At 40.3% G+C, this 17,099-nt stretch overlaps 1 protein-coding gene across 1 annotated transcript in view; it reads right to left on the reverse strand.

The window, feature by feature from the left end:
* Window positions 1-17,099, reverse strand: part of COL21A1 (collagen type XXI alpha 1 chain) — a 320,958-nt gene that overhangs the window by 196,101 nt on the left and 107,758 nt on the right. The window lies entirely within an intron of this gene.

A 17,099-nucleotide genomic window follows, 5' to 3' on the forward strand; every position in this document is an offset into this window, starting at 1 on the left:
TGTTATACTGAGACTTTTACTAAAATAAAATAAAAAAAAGTCTAAATTTCCCCATCATTCTGCACTCAATACCCCATAATTGCAAAGTGAAAATAGAATGTTTGATTTGTTTTGCTAATTTCTCTTGAACATCTTGAAGATGCTTCTACACCTTGACTGGAGTCATCTGTGGTACATTCAGTTGATTGGACATGATTTACAAAAGGACACTCCCCTGTCTATATACAGTAAGGTCTCACAGCTGGCAATGCATATTGGAGCCATGAGGTGAAAAGAAATGCTTGTATGGCTCAAAGACAGGATTGTGTAGAAGCACAGATCTTGAGAAGGGTACAAGAACTTTCTGCTGTACTAAACATTCCCAGGAGATAGAGTGGCCTCCATAAATCTTATATGGAAGAAGTTTGAAACAAACAAGACTTTTCCCAGAGATGGCCTGCTGCCACACTAAGTAATCGGAGGAGAAGAGCCTTGGTAAGAGAGGTAGTCAATTACTCAATGGTCAATGGCCGAGCACAAAATATCCTGTGTGCAGATGGGAGATAACCATCCCTGCATCATTCTACCAATATGAGCTTCATGGCAAAATGGGCAGAGATAAGTATCTCACAAAAAGACACATAAAAAAGCACATTTCACTCTTGTCTAGAGAAAAAAAGAAAAAAATTACTTTCTGGCCAATTTCCGCAACATGTCTTGAGGAAACCAGGCACTTCTGTGACAATTCTGTGAATGTACTTGAGTGGCCAGATCTCTGACTTGAATCCCATGGAACATCTCTGGAAAGACCTAAAATGGCTTCCATCGATGATCGCAATCCAACTTGACAGAAAGGATTTGCATCGAAGAATGGAAGAAAATCCTAAACTCCAGGTGTACAAGCCATGTGGCATCATACCCAAAAAGACTGGAGGCTGAAGTCACTGCCAAATATGCTTTAACTAAGCACTGAGTAAAGGGTCTGAATACTTATGTTTTTCCTTTTTAATAAATTAGCAAAGAATTTCTAACATTCTATTTTTACTTTGTCATTATGGGGTATTGAGTGCAGAATGATGGGGAAAACGTTTTAATTGTTTTATTTAAGGACAAGGCTGCAACAAATGAAAAAAGTGAAATGGTCTGAAGACTTTCTGAACGTCCTACAGATGGGTCATTTACTTGTCAATGTTCAATCATTTTAAAGCATAAGCAAAATTCAGGCTAAGCATTTCCTCATATCCAAGCAATGTATTGTGCACAAACTCACTATTACAAACGTCAATTTTATCAATGCATGGCTTGGTAAAAAGATGTCTGGTGACATCTCATTTCTATGCAGTGCAAATGGAGAAAAAAATCTGCAATTTTTTCTCCACTCCATTGAAAGCAATATATATGCAAACTTTTAATGAAAATAGAGTTCAAAGGGATGTACAGTGAAAGTAACTGGAAAGCTTTCTGGATAAAATCAGGCTTTTCAATATGCTTTATTTAATGCAAATATGATACAATGTGAAATGCAGATTCCATTCTAATATGATAAAAGAAATATTCTGTGGGCTAAAGAAGCTATATCCTTTGTCAGTTCTGAAGGGCAAAGAAAAAGCATTTTGTCACAAGTTTTTATCTCCCGATTGTGCATCTCACTGCCTGCAGGATTCTATAAATAAACAATGGGAAAGGGATATTTGCTGATCACTGGCTTGTTCCCACCATGTGAAGTTCTGAAATACACCAGTCATATTGGTTTTTAGCTATCAGATAAAATGTATATTTTTGAAAGATGATTGCACTACAAACAACCAACTATATGTACTGGCTGTACAGCTATATTTATTATTGGAGAAACTCTCCAATAGCCATTAAATGTGTTGTTTCCAAGATATATGGTGCCAAGGTATAGGTTTATGAAGAATTTGGGCCATATGTGTCTGTCAAATACCAAAACCATGTAAGGGTACATTCACATTACGGTTGTGTGATACAGCTGCCAGATCCGGCGGGGAAATGTTAAAAGCAGCCGCTGTCGTATCCCTGCGCCACATCGTATTCATTTGAATAAGTGGATGTTAGTCAGATAATGACTCCGATCGGCTCATTTTTTAACCGTATGAGTTTTATTGCTGGACTAAAAACCAGAGAGATAACGGTTTTCAGTCCAGCAACAAAACCGTATATTTTTGAAAATCTTAGAATCCACAGCAGATTTGTACTTGTGAACATACCCTTACAGAGTTATTTTACCACTAGAAGCTGTCTGGGAATGATTAGAATTATAGTTTAGCAACAGCTGGAGGCTTCTTCTTTGGGAAAACACTGCCAAAAAAAGAAGCCTCAATATAGTGACCAGAGTCCGGGCTCCTGTATAGTATACAGTGGTGCACTATGTGACACTGTATACTCTACAGCCAGCAGACGTGATGCATCACTAATTACCTCCTTACACGCCATGGGCCGGGCACCTTGAAAGGCTCAGCAGATTCTTCTCACAAGGGATGGGATTTTTTTTTAACCTTTGGTGTATGTGCGCCATATTTATCAAGGTGTGACTTGTTGATAAATTTGGTGCACATACACCAACTCTAAATACAAAAAACAGTGTACCTACACCAATGTTGATAAATCTCCCCCAATTTCTTTCTTCCTCCATACTAAATTTGGTGCATACAGAATATATACCTTTTATTGGTGCACTATTATGGCTGAGGTTGTAAGGTGGTGCATAGGCTCTTAGAGAGAAGAAATGTAAGGCAACACATTGTTGTATGCTTGGCAGCTTCTAAAAGTGCATACACCAAAGCCTCATCACCAAAATGTAATATTTAAAATCTACCTCTAAGTATAAACTACTAGCCATATTAATCTATAGCACTAGCAACTATAAGAAATAATGTAACATATCTCATTTCAAAAATATGCCTCTTTTTCCTCTCAGTCACCATAACTACCCCCCCCCCTTTTTTTTCTTTGACACTTTTAAAGCATACTTATTGACTTTTCAGGATACGCTGTTTTGTATATACATAAGGGGTAGCACTATTTCTACCCATTAAATAACGTACATGGCATTTTTCACCAACTTTCTTTTCTGCAGGCATTAACTCCAATTTTCATTTGTCATTTGGTTATTGGGTAGAGACTAGCTGCTACGATGGCTCCCATGCACTGCACACACAGAAGAGAACATTCTGCTTCCTTATATCTATAGTATAGACCCAGAAGCATCAGCCTGGAGGAGTGTAATATCAGTGTAATATCTGAAAGCAGTCTAAGTTAGATCTAATACTCATAACAGGCTTCTGCCTACACAAGGAATGGTTTTATGATTTTAACCACCACCTGGAACCCCCTTCAACAGTATAAGCTTCCTTAGGACACCCATACAGTTGTATAGTGGATTTTTATTGTAAGCACTTCCTAGGACGCGCTCTTAGTTAAAAAAAAAAAAGGTGTTTATTATCTTTGTGACACATAAGTAAAGGATAACATCACTTATCTGATGTACGTGCGACCCCAAGGAAGAAACACTCTAAGACCTCTAGTAAGTAAAGGCATAAAGCTGCTTCCGGCTATGAAGATAAATGATTTCCGGTAAGCCAAGGTAAGTATGTTGCTTTATTTATTTTTTTCTTTAGCTTTTGTTTTTTTATTCATCTATCTCCAGGAAGAACCTTCCCACTGGGACCTATCTACAGGGAAAAACGATATATTGGGTCCTATCTAAAGGGGGTATTCTATGGAAAGGGGAGATGGAATGTAAGGAGGAAGATGGAATGTAAGGAGGAAGAAACTGATGGAGAGACATACATATGCTGCTGGTTCAAGCTAGAGTTTTACTGCTTGTGGTAAACATCAAAGCAATTAAGCTGATGCTTTTCTGTATACTTTTTATGGACAGCTGTAACTGATCTCACATTGAATTCTGAGAAAGTAATAAGTTTAAGGGGCCTGGATGGTTGGATGAGCAGAGGAGGAAAGGAGTGTGGTAAATAGAGAAAGAGGCATTTTTCTGTAATAAGGTAAAGTATCTCATATAAGCGAGTTCCTCCTTTTACATTTTTGTAAATATTTTACTATATCTTTTTATATGACAACACTGAAGAAATGACACTCTGCTACAATGTAAAGTAGTGAGTGCACAGCCTGTATAACAGTGTTTAATGTTACCTTCCTCTGAAAATAACTCCATACACTGCCATGAAAGGGAATCAGACAGCTAGTTCACCCGCATTAAACCCAGTATACTGAACAGCTGTAAAATGAGGGGTAACTCACTGAAATCCGTTGGTTAAGTGGTGTGTTATGCTTTTAAATAGTTTCATTCCTAATGCATTGAAGGCGGGAAGCCGACTGGCCAAGTTCCCCTGTTTCCTACATAATCCCACATCTGTCCGCACCCTTCATTGTTATGCTAATGGAGGCCGTGAGTGAGCGCTCTGCTCTCTGTGCACTCACCCAAGACCTTAGCATTATATTGAAAGGGATGGGTCAAACGGTGGAAATATAGTGGAGACAGGGGAGCTCAGCCAGCTGGGGTGTATTAGAAATAAAACTATTTACAAGCATAATGCAGCACCTAACCAACGAATTTCAGTGAGTAACCCCTCATTTTACAACTCTTCACCCGCACTGTAACCTGGTATACTGGGTTTAGTGTGGGTGAAATAGCTGTCAGATTCTCTTTAATATCTAAACCTTGGCATTATAGTGCAAATGTCTAAATTGGGCCCAAAGTGTCAATATTTTGTGGGACCACCTTTATTTTCCACCTCTGCCTTAAGCCTCTTAGGCATGAAGTTCACCAGAGCTTTACAGATTGCCACTCTAGTCCTCTTCAACTTTTACATGATGACATCACCGAGCTCCCCCACCTTTCCCTTGATGATGCCCCACAGATGCTCAATAGGGTTTATGTCTGGAGACATTTCTTAGCCAGTCCATCACCTTTACCCTCAGCTTTTTTAGCAAGGCAGTAATCGTCTTAGAGGTGTGTTAAAATACTGCCCTGCGGCTCATTTTCCAATGGGAGGGGATGATGCTCTGCTTTAGTATGTCACAGTACATGTTGCTATTCACGGGGTCCCTCAATGAACTGTAGCTTCCAAGGACCAGCAGCACTCATGCAGCCTCTGCACCACCATGCAGCCCATGCACCATCATGCTTGACTGTAGGCAATACCCATTGTTTTTGCTCACCTCCCATGGTTGCCACCCATACACTTGACGCCATTTGAACCCAATATGTTAATCTTGGTCTCATCAGATCACAAAACATGGTTATAGTAATCCATGACCTAAGTCTCTCTGTCTTCAGCAAACTCTGGGCTCTCTTTTTGCTTCATCTTTAGAAGAGGCTTTCTTCTGAGATGATATAGCCATGCAGACCAATTTGATGCAGTGTTCGGTGTATGGTCTGAGCACTGACAGGATGATTCCTCAGCCCTTTAACCTCTGCAGCAATGTTGACAGCACTCATGCAACTATTTGCCAAAGATAACCTCTGGATATGATGCTGAGCATGTGCACTCAACTTCATTGGTCAATCATGACGATGCCTGTTCTGAGTGGAGCATGTGCTGTGAAATTGTTGAATATTCTTTTCCACCATGCTGCAGCTCAGTTTCAGGGTATTGGCAATCTCCTTATAGTCTAGGCCATCTTTATGTAGAGCAACAATTCCTTTTTTCAAATCATCAGAGAGTTGTTTTCCATGAGCTACTATGTTAAACTTTCAGTGACCAGTATTAGCGCGTGAGAGCGGTAGCAACAAATTTAGAACTCTTGCTACCCATTCACACCTGAGTCACATAACACGGAGGAGAGAAAATGCCTAATTGGGCCTAATTTGGACATTTCAACTTGTGGTTTACTCACTTTTGTTTCCAAGGTTTAGACATTAATGGCTGTGTGATAAGTTATTATGAGGAAACACAACATTAAACACTGTTGTCCAGGCTGTGGAATCACTACTTTACATTGAAGCAGAAAGTAATTTCTTCAGTGTTGTCACATAAAAAACAATATAATAATGTTTACAATATTTGCAAAAATATATATATATTTACAAAAATGTAAAGGGGTGTACTCACTTATGTGAGATACTGTAGATTTGTTTTGCTGGTACTATTGACCTATATAAACTTGTTTAGAATTGGTGGTAACCCCTTTCAGAGCTTGTTATCTTTGTACATATGAAATCTGCAGTTACATTTAGTACCAAACATGCATCAAGAAAACATAATTTAATAAGCCTTATTATTGCTATTAATCCATGCACATTCCAGTAAACCAAGCCAGGTTGTGCATTATACCTTTACGAATCACATTGGTTCCATATACTGCTTCCGAAAAAGGAGGATCTGTATAACCTATTAAGTTAAGGAAGAAGCAAACAGAATTGTTCACTAAAACATTACAAATCTTTCAAGTGTTCAGTCGTTTTTGATCAGTTCTATTCTACTACAACATTCTCAATTACAATTGCAACGAAAAGAATATTAAAAACAGTCATTGGATTAAAGTAATTTTCTCACACTAAGTGATGTGCTCACAAAAAACAATGTTATAATAAGTACATTAAAGGGGTACTCCGGCGCTAAGACATCTTATACCCTATCCAAAGGATAGGGGATAAGATGCCTGATCGCGGGGGTCCCACCACTGGGGACCCCCATGATCTTGCACGCAGCACCCCGTTACAATCAGTCCCTGGAGCAGGTTCGCTCCGGGTCTGATTACTGTTGATCACAGGGCCGGAGCAGTGTGACGTCACAGCCCCGCCCCTGTGTGACATCACGATCCGCCCCCTCAATGCAAGCCTATGGGAGGGGAGCATGACAGACCCTCCTTTGGATAGGGGATAAGATGTCTTAGCGCCGGAGTACCCCTTTAATGTAGAATCTGGATATCTGGATAACTTGTTTTATGCCTCACAGTATCTATTTTATGTGGTAATTACTGTTGCATGCCTCTATATAAAATATGAGGTATTCAGAGATACAGTATGGCCCCATAGAACCCCAGTCATGCTAGACATACCCTTATTACTTACATCTGAAGGTTCTATAATGACAGGGATTGTTCCGCAGGACTGACACTTAGTATAATTGGTGCCATTGTGCAAAGATTGATCAAAAAAGGGATCCTGGAAACTATAGGCCTGTAAGTTTAACATTTGTTGAGGGTAAAATATTTGAGTTTTATTTTTATTTTTTTGAAGGATGCTATTCTGGATCTTAAAGGGGTTATCCACCATAAGGTGATTTTAGTACATACCTGGCAGGCAGTAATAGACATGCTTAGGAAGGATATGCGCTTGTCTTGGTGCTAAATGGCTATTTCATGAGATTACCATAACACTGTGGCTAGCATTTTGTGAACGTGTATTTCCTGTTTGACTTTTCTTTTTTTGACTACAAATCCCACAATTCCATTTTCCTCCCTCCCACACATCAGCTACTCTACCCATTGAAACAAAAGACCTGTGGTTTTCAATCAGGGTGCCTACAGCTGTTGCGTTAGTTGCAGTTGATCTCTCTCTCACCAAGCTATCCCTTCACCCATTGAAGCAGACAGGCTCCCTGTCATCAGCTGACTAGTGAGTCAGGTCTCGGCCACATTGCAAGCTAGGAAAAATCCGAGACAACAGTCATTTAGTATGCTGTTAAAAATGAATAGTGGGGTGAAAATCACAGAAGAATTGTGAGAAAACTGTCACACACAGGTACAGACACTATATTATGAACTACACTAACTTTACAGCCCCTGTAGCATAGTCAAATAAAAAAAAAATACTGGAATACCCCTTTAAGGAAAGTATCTAAAACAGTGCAAACATGGGTGTAGAAAGGATCAGTCCTGTCAGACTAATCTATCAGCTTCTATGAAGTCAGTTGTAGATTGGACTGGGAAGAAGCAGTGAATGTTGTGTATCTGGACATTTCTAAGGCATTTGATAGCATGCCACACAAAAGGTTGATTGCAGATGACACTAAATGGGATAAGGTAATCACCAGAGAGGAGGATAACATAATATTACAGAGGGATCTGGCAAATGAAGTTTAATGTGGATAAGTGTAATGTTGTGCACTGTAAAAACAACAAATACAATAATGTACTAAATAATAAAACACATGGTAAAAATTCAACCAAAAAGAACTTAGGGGTGCTGGTGGACAGCAAGCTCAACTTTAGGGATCAGTGCCAGGCAACTGCTGGCAAGGCTAATAAAGTCATGGGATGCATCAAGAGAGGCATCCCATGACTTTATTAGCTAATGACAAGGATTTAGTTTTGCCTCTGTATAAATCATTAGTCAGACCACATATAGATTGTTGTGTTCAATTTTGGCCACCTCTATATAAGAAGGACATGGCGGAACTGGAGAGGGTGTAGAGGAGGCCGACAAAGATAATTAACAGTATGGGAGGATTGTAGTACAAGACAGGTGATCAATATTGGTGTCATTTCATTGAATGGATATATAAATGGACAATACAGAGATCTTTCTAATGATCTTCATATATCTAGGCCGGTCACCATGACAAGCGGGCATCTATGTTTAGAGAAAAGAACATTTCATCATCATCATGATTCTTGACTGTAAGAGCAGTGAGAGTATGGAACTCTCTGCCACATGATGTTGTGATGTCTGACTCAAGAGCAAGGGGGGCCTGGACATTGTTCTTGGAAAATATAATATTACAAATGATGGATACTAGATTTATAGGGATAGAATGATTGGAGTTGGGTAGAAATTTTACCCCTGGTATGGGGCAATGGGCATCTCTCTCCATAAGGATTTTTTCCTTCCTCTGGATCAACAAAGTAGGGTTATAGGTTAAACTTTATGGACTCTTGTCTTTTTTCAACCTTCTAAACTATGTAACTAAGGAAGAGAGCTTGAACTCCAGTGCCCCCTTTTGAAACATAAAACCCTGAAACTCCTACATTTAAAGGACATCTGCAGCCTAAATACACTTATCCCCTATCCACAGGATAGGGGATAAGTGTTTGATCGCGGGGGGTAAGACCACTGGGGCCCCTGCATTGCCACACTGTGCTACGGCTAATGCGCCCCCTGCACACCTACTCCTCTACACAGCTCTATCTGAGAGGTGGGGAGGCACGAACGCTGCATCCCCACCTCTCCCATAGAACTACATGGAGGAGGCATGTCGGACGTGGCGTCATGCAGCGGCCAGCTCGCCTCCTGCACGGGAGAGCCGTGGCCCCAGCAGGAGATCACGGGGGGTCCCAGCGTTCGGACCCCCCGCGATCAAACATTTATCCATATCCTGTGGATAGGGGATAAGTGTATTTAGGCTGCAGATGTCCTTTAAGGCTTTCAATACTTTTTAAAAGGCAATCGTGCAGGTGACGACAATCAGGCACTGCAGCTACGCTGACAAGTTTCATATGTCCATTTACGAGACTGTGCAATTTACGAGACTAATACAAGTCTTGTGCAATTCACAGAAGAAAAGGCGAATAGAAATAAAGCTGCACTCACCTGTTTTTGGAGTTTACCATAAGGTGCTTTATTTTCAGTGTCGGATACAGCTATGCGGCAAGCAGGTAGCTGGACATGCGGGGAGTGAGAGCGAAGGCTCGCACTTGCAGGGGGCGTATCACAAAACTACTAGTTTTGCGTCGGAAATGACGCTTCTTCTGGTCAATACCATTGACTCATATTTTGAATAAAAACAATATATATATATATATATATATATATATATATATATATATATACACACACACACACGCATTGTGGCAAAAAAGTATTTAGTCAGCCACCAATTGTGCAAGTTCTCCCACTTAACCCCTTAAGGACCAAGCCCATTTTGACCTTAAGGACCAGGCCAATTTTATTTTAGCATTTTCGTTTTTTCCTCCTCGCCTTCTAAAATCCATAACTTTCATATTTCCATCTACACACCCATATAAGGGCTTTTTTTTGCTTGACCAATTGTACTTTGCAATGAAGCCTCTCTTTTTACCAAAAATATTTATGGCAAACCCAAATAATTATTATTTTAGGGAGCAAATTTAAATGAAAACCACAATTTTGCACACTTTGGAGGGTTTTGTTTTCACACTGTACACTTTACAATAAAAATGTGTTCTTTATTCTGTGGGTCAATATGATTAAAATGATACCCATGGCTAGAAACTTTTCTATTTCTGTACCGCATAAAAAAAATCTCAAACTTTTTGTACAAAATCAGTAATGTAAAATCACCCTGTTTTGACCACCTATAACTTTTTCATTTTTCTGTATATGGGATGGTATGAGGGCTCATTTTTTGCGCCATCATCTGTACTTTTTATTGATACTACATTTGCATTTGTAAAACTTTTACATAACTTTTTATTAATTTTTTTTGGAATAAAATGTGACAAAAAAAGCAGCATTTTTGGACTTATTTTTATTTTTTACATCTACGCCGTTCACCGTATGGGATCATTAACATTATATTTTGATAGTTCGGACATTTACCAAATATGATACCAAATATGTTTATGAAAAAAAAATGTTTATGCTTTTTGGTGGTAAAATGGGAAAAAGGGACAATTTTCGTTTTTATTGGGGGAGGGGATTTTTCAACTTTTTATTTTTACATTTTTCAATTTTTTGTAATACTTTTTATGTCCCCATAGGGGACTATAAATAGCAATCAGTTGACTGCTAATACTGTTCAGTGCTATGCATAGGGCATAGCACTGATCAGTATTTTCGGCTATCTTCTGCTCTGGTCTGCTCAATCTCAGACCAGAGCAGAAGACGCCGGGAGACGGCCGGATGCAAGTGAGGGGACCTCTGGCCACCATTTAAGATAATCGGATCCCCGCAGCAGCGCTGTATTTTAACATGAGCATTGCCGCAAATGCCGTAATCTGTATGGATCACGGCATATGAGGGGTTAATGGCGGACATCCGCGCAATTGCAGATTACCAGCGGATCCTATCAGCAGCCAGGACCTGCAGAGTATGACGCGAGTACTACTCCGATGCTCGCGGTCATACACAGGATGTAAATGTACGTCCTGGTGCGCTAAGTACCACCGCACCAGGACATACATTTACGTCTGTGGTCGTTAAGGGGTTAAAAAGATGAGAGAGGCCTGTAATTTTCATCATAGGTATACCTCAACTATGAGAGACATAATGAGAAACAAATCCATAAAATCACATTGTCTGATTTTTTAAGACTTTATTTGCAAATTATGGTGGGAAATATGTATTTGGTCAACAACAAAAGTTAATCTCAATACTTTGTTATATACCCTTTGTTGGCAATGACAGAGGTCAGATGTTCTTTAAGTCTTCACAAGGTTTTCACCCACTGTTGCTGGTATTTTGGCCCATTCCTCCATGCAGATCTCCTGGCAACCCGGACTTTCAACTCCCTCCAAAGGTTTTCTATAGGGTTGAGATCTGGAGACTTGCTAAGCCCCTCCAGGACCTTGAAATACTTCTTATGAAGCCACTCCTTAGTTGCCTGGGCGGGGTGTTTGGGATCATTGTCATGCTGAAAGACCCAGCCACGTTTCATCTTCAATGCCCTTGCTGATGGAAGGAGGTTTTCACTCAAAATCTCACGATACATGGCCCCATTTACCCTTTCCCTTTCCTTTACATGGATCAGTTGTCCTGGTCTCTTAGCAGAAAAACAGCCCCAAAGCATGATGTTTCCACCCCCATGCTTCACAGTAAATATGGTGTTCTTTGGATGCAACTCAGCATTCTTTCTTCTCCAAACACAAGTTGAGTGAGTTTTTACCGAAAAGTTCTACTTTGGTTTCATCTGACTATGTGACACTCTCCCAATACTCTTCTGGATCATCCAAACTTCAGATGTGCCCGGACGTGTACTGGCTTAAAGGAGTAGTCCAGTGGTGACTCAGTGGTTTACAACTTATCCCCTATCTTAAGGATAGGGGATAAGTTGCAGATCGCGGGGGTCCGACCCCTGGGGCCCCCGCGATCTCCTGTACGGAGCCCAGACAGCCCGCGGGAAGGGGGCGTGTCGACCTCCACACGAAGCGGCGGCCGACACGCCCCCTCAATACAACTCTATGGCAGAGCCGAAGCGCTGCCTTCGGCAATCTCCGGCTCTTCCATTGAGATGTATTGAGGGGGGCGTGTCGGCCGCCGCCTCGTGCGGGGGTCGACACCCGCTATCTCGGCGGAGAGCCGGGGCCCGTACAGAGAGATCGCGGGGGGCCCCAGCGGTCGGACCCCCGCGATCTCAAACTTATCCCCTATCCTTAGGATAGGGGATAAGTTTTTCACCACTGGACTACCCCTTTAAGCAGGGGAACCTGTCTGGCACTGTATGATTTGAGTCCCTGGCAGCATAGTGTCTTACTGATGGTAACCTTTGTTACTTTGGTCCCAGCTCTCTGCAGGTCATTCACTAGGTCCCTCCGTGTGGTTCTGGGATTTTTGATAATTGTTCTTATGATAATTTTGACACCACGGGATGAGATCTTGTGTGGAGCCCCAGATCGAGGGAGATTATCAGATTTTTTTCACACCAAGCTTCTTGCCTATTTCAAATTCAGTCTCCCAGCCTGGTGCAGGTCTACAATTTTGTTTCTGGTGTCCTTCGACAGCTCTTTGGTCTTGTCCATAGTGGAGTTTGGAGTATGACTGTTTGAGGTGATGGACTGGTGTCTTTTATACTGATAACAAGTTCAAACAGGTGCAATTTATACAGGTAACAAGTGGAGGACAGAGGAGACTCTTAAAGAAGAAGTTACAGGTCTGTGAGAGCCAGAAATCTTGCTTGTTTGTGGGTGACCAAATACTTATTTTCCACCATAATTTGCAAATAAATTCTTTAAAATTAGACAATGTGATTTTATGGGTTTTTATTTCTCATTATGTCTGTCATGGTTGAGGTATACATATGGTGAAAATGACAGGCCTCTCTCATCTTTTTAAGTGGGAGCACAATTGGTGGTTGACTAAATACTTTTTTTGCCCCACTATATATACAATTTTCTATTTTGAAGGGCAACTTTTAAACATACTCAAATTCTGCACCTTAGAAGACCCTTGGTACAATTACTGATCATCTCAAAAGTTAAAGAGAATCGCATTTTACCTTTCCAACTTATTTGGTTCTCTTTGCCACTATCTTAATTCAGAAAAATCTTAGTTCTCATGTATTTTGTGTTAAAACATGTTGTTATATTAAATGAAAATTTCAAAATGTCAGGAATGTTGTATGCATAAATCTAACATTGCCAAATGTATTCAGAAAATCTCTACGAAAGATCTTGTAAAGAAATACTTGGCACTCCCTGTTGGAACCAAACATCTATGTCCCATTTAAGTTTTTGGCATATTGTAGAGGAAATAATGTTCTTTCAATTCAAATAAAATACTTTTGTACAATATAATGACAAGTGCCCCATGACAGATGTGCATAAATATGTATAGAAAAATGTTCAAGCGTTAATGCTTTTGACAGCAAAGCTCTGTGACTTTTCATTTTATTCTATGCCCAAAAATATATGAGCCTTATGTAACACAGTCCAAAAAGTTTTGCAGGGAGGGCAGGGAGGGTGTGCCGTTACAATGAACAACAGACAAGAAGGTAGAGCAGATCTACTCTATTCCGTTATTTAAAGAAGCACTCTGAGTTTTTTCGTTTTTTCCAATATCATACACACTCATTATTATCACAGGTCGAATTACTTTTTCCTTATAGCAATAATTCTCTTAATACTTATACACTAAGTCAAATTAACTACACCACCAGCAGCTAAATGAGATGACCAGGCGCAATGATATAACGCCAGATCCAATCTTTCAGAGGAGCCAGAGGATTCTTGGGACCTGTAGGTAGCATAAGCAGGGGATTTTAGTGAACTTTTCAAATCCAACATGGAGCACAACTGCCACATCAGCTAAATGAGATAAGTACAAGCCATACACAAGAACCTGTCCTTTATTCTCTAATGATAACCTATGCTGCACTACATTAGTAAATAAAAAATAATAATAATTCTCAGAGTGTTTCTTTAGAAGAATAAATAACAGGCATACAGGTATAGCAGACCCCCAGAAATCCATCTGCAACCCTTAATAGCATAACAGAGTGCTAATAGAAACACAGCCTCTAAAGTATAAGTAACACATTTTGTTGGTCCCTGGTGCAATGCACTATGTCCATTTGTCCACACAACTGGCATTATCCACATTGGAAGAAATATTTTGTATCAAGGATCTACTGTTTAGATTGAGTGTGGTTATCAAAATCGCCACTCTGCCCTGTTTCTTGTTTGTATATCAAAGATGGGCCACATGGTCCATGCACTGAACATAACGGTATGCACTTTTGCAGGAACACACAGCAAAAATGGACTTACAGTTACATCTATATGTAAAAAGGGGTTAAGACTAGGTTGTCACTAATGTTTTTTTCCTGGAATTTTTTTACCTAAAGATGGACCTCCCACAATGAAATAATGGTATTTGTATCTTGATGTTATATTTTATATAACATTGATTTTTTTTATAAAAATAGAATTTTATTAATATGATTTAAAGGAACAATATTAGGTAGGGGTGAGAGCAAAAGATGGGGATGAGGGTGAGGATGGAGAGAGTGGGAATAAGGAATACAATAAGATTGATGAGAAGTAATGAATGGGAGAAAGTAGAGAAAGAGAAAAGAGGACAAACATTTATAAAGCATGCAATGTTATTTGTATTCCCATAATTTTATATTTCTTTTTGCTTTGTGCTGTTCATGTATGTTGTATTGAATGATTGATTCCATTCAAATGTGGTACTTATACTTCTCCATGTTAGAAGTGGCTGTGATTAAAATTGGCTGTGTCCTTAAAGGGGTATTTCGGGATATAACATTCTATCCCCTATCCAAAGGTCCCGATCTCGCTGGTGCTCCTTCTCTTCTGAGCCCTGTTTTGCGCCCGTAGAGCTCTTTACATCCACATATGAGGTTACAAATTTTGGGGGGGGGGGGCTTTTTCTCCTATTACCTCTTGTGAAAATGAAAAATTTGGGGTAACACCAGCATTTTAGTGTCAAAAATCCCAAAAAACATTTCAGCAAAGTTCTCTCTCCAAAAGCCCAATGGCGCTCCTTCTGTTCTGAGACCTGTAGTGTGCCAGTAGAACACTTTATGTCCACATATGGGGTATATTTTCGGCCGTATGCGGTTTCCCGACCGTAGGCAAAAACGCAGCCGACCGGAGACTGCAATTCACTCCGGTCGGCTCATAGACATGCATTAACCCCTTAACGACGCAGGACGTATATTTACGTCCTGCGCCGGCTCCCGCGATATGAAGCGGGATCGCGCCGCGATCCTGCATCATATCTCGGCGGTCCCGGCGCTCATCAACGGCCGGGACCCGCAGCTAATACCACACATCGCCGATCGCGGCGATGTGCGGTATTAACCCTTTAGAAGTGGCGGTCAAAGCTGACCGCCGCTTCTAAAGTGAAAGTGAAAGTGACCCGGCTGCTCAGTCGGGCTGTTCGGGACAGCCGCGGTGAAATTGCGGCATCCCGAACAGCTGATCGGACACCGGGAGGGCTCTTACCTGCCTCCTCGGTGTCCGATCGACGAATGACTGCTCCGTGCCTGAGATCCAGGCAGGAGCAGTCAAGCGTCGATAATGCTGATCATAGGCGTGTTAATACACGCCAGTGATCAGCATAGGAGATCAGTGTGTGCAGTGTTATAGGTCCCTATGGGACCTATAACACTGCAAAAAAATTTAAAAAAAAAGTGTTAATAAAGGTCATTTAACCCCTTCCCTAATAAAAGTTTGAATCACCCCCCTTTTCCCATAAAAAAAATAAAACTGTGTAAAAAAAAAATAAATAAACATATGTGGTATCGCCGCGTGCGTAAATGTCCGAACTATAAAAATATATCATTAATTAAACCGCACGGTCAATGGCGTACGCGAAAAAAAATTCCAAAGTCCAAAAAAGCGTATTTTGGTCACTTTTTATACCATTAAAAAAATGAATAAAAAGTGATCAAAAAGTCCGATCAAAACAAAAATCATACCGATAAAAACTTCAGATCATGGTGCAAAAAATGAGTCCTCATACCGCCCTGTACATGGAAAAATAAAAAAGTTATAGGGGTCAGAAGATGACATTTTTAAACGTATAAATTTTCCTGCATGTAGTTATGATTTTTTCCAGAAGTGCGACAAAATAAAACCTATATAAGTAGGGTATCATTTTAACCGTATGTACCTACAGAATAATGATAAGGTGTAATTTTTACCGAAATATGCACTGCGTAGAAACGGAAGCCCCCAAAAGTTACAAAATGGCGTTTTTTTTTCGATTTTGTCGCACAATGATTTTTTTTTCCGTTTCGCCGTGCATTTTTGGGTAAAATTACTAATGTCACTGCAAAGTAGAATTGGCAACGCAAAAAATAAGCCATAATATGGATTTTTAGGTGGAAAATTGAAAGGGTTATGATTTTTAAAAGGTAAGGAGGAAAAAACGAAAGTGCAAAAACGGAAAAACCCTGAGTCCTTAAGGGGTTAAATACGGTTCCCATATACGGGTGAGTGCGGGCGCGGTGATTAAGCCCCGCCCCCCTCCTCCCAGCCATATACGGGAACCATAAGTACAAAACGTAGTGTGAACCTAGCCTAACATAGAGAAGTATAAGAACCACATTTTGTTGGTCCCTGGTGCACATCACAATGTCCATTTTGTCCACACAACTGGAATTATCCATATCTGAAGACATATGTATAATCAAGGGTTACCAAAATCATCACCTTGCCCCCTTTCTTGTCCGTATATTAAAGATGGGCCAGATGAGCCATGTACTGAACATAACTGCATGCACTTTTGCAGGAACACACATACTTACAGTTACATCTATATGTGAAAAGGAGTTAAGACTAGGTTTCCACACAGGTTACAATAGGATATTTTTTTATTGTGTGAGGAGCTTATTTATATTCTAAACATATTTTGTATAACTTATTTAGCATAGGAACTGCTTTAGATGCCGTGATCAGTATTGATCACGGCATCTAAAGGGTTAATTACGGGTAGCACCATGATCGCTAATGCCCACCATTAGAGCAGCCAG

This window comes from Hyla sarda, chromosome 3, assembly GCF_029499605.1.
Source record: "Hyla sarda isolate aHylSar1 chromosome 3, aHylSar1.hap1, whole genome shotgun sequence".
NCBI lineage: Eukaryota > Metazoa > Chordata > Amphibia > Anura > Hylidae > Hyla > Hyla sarda.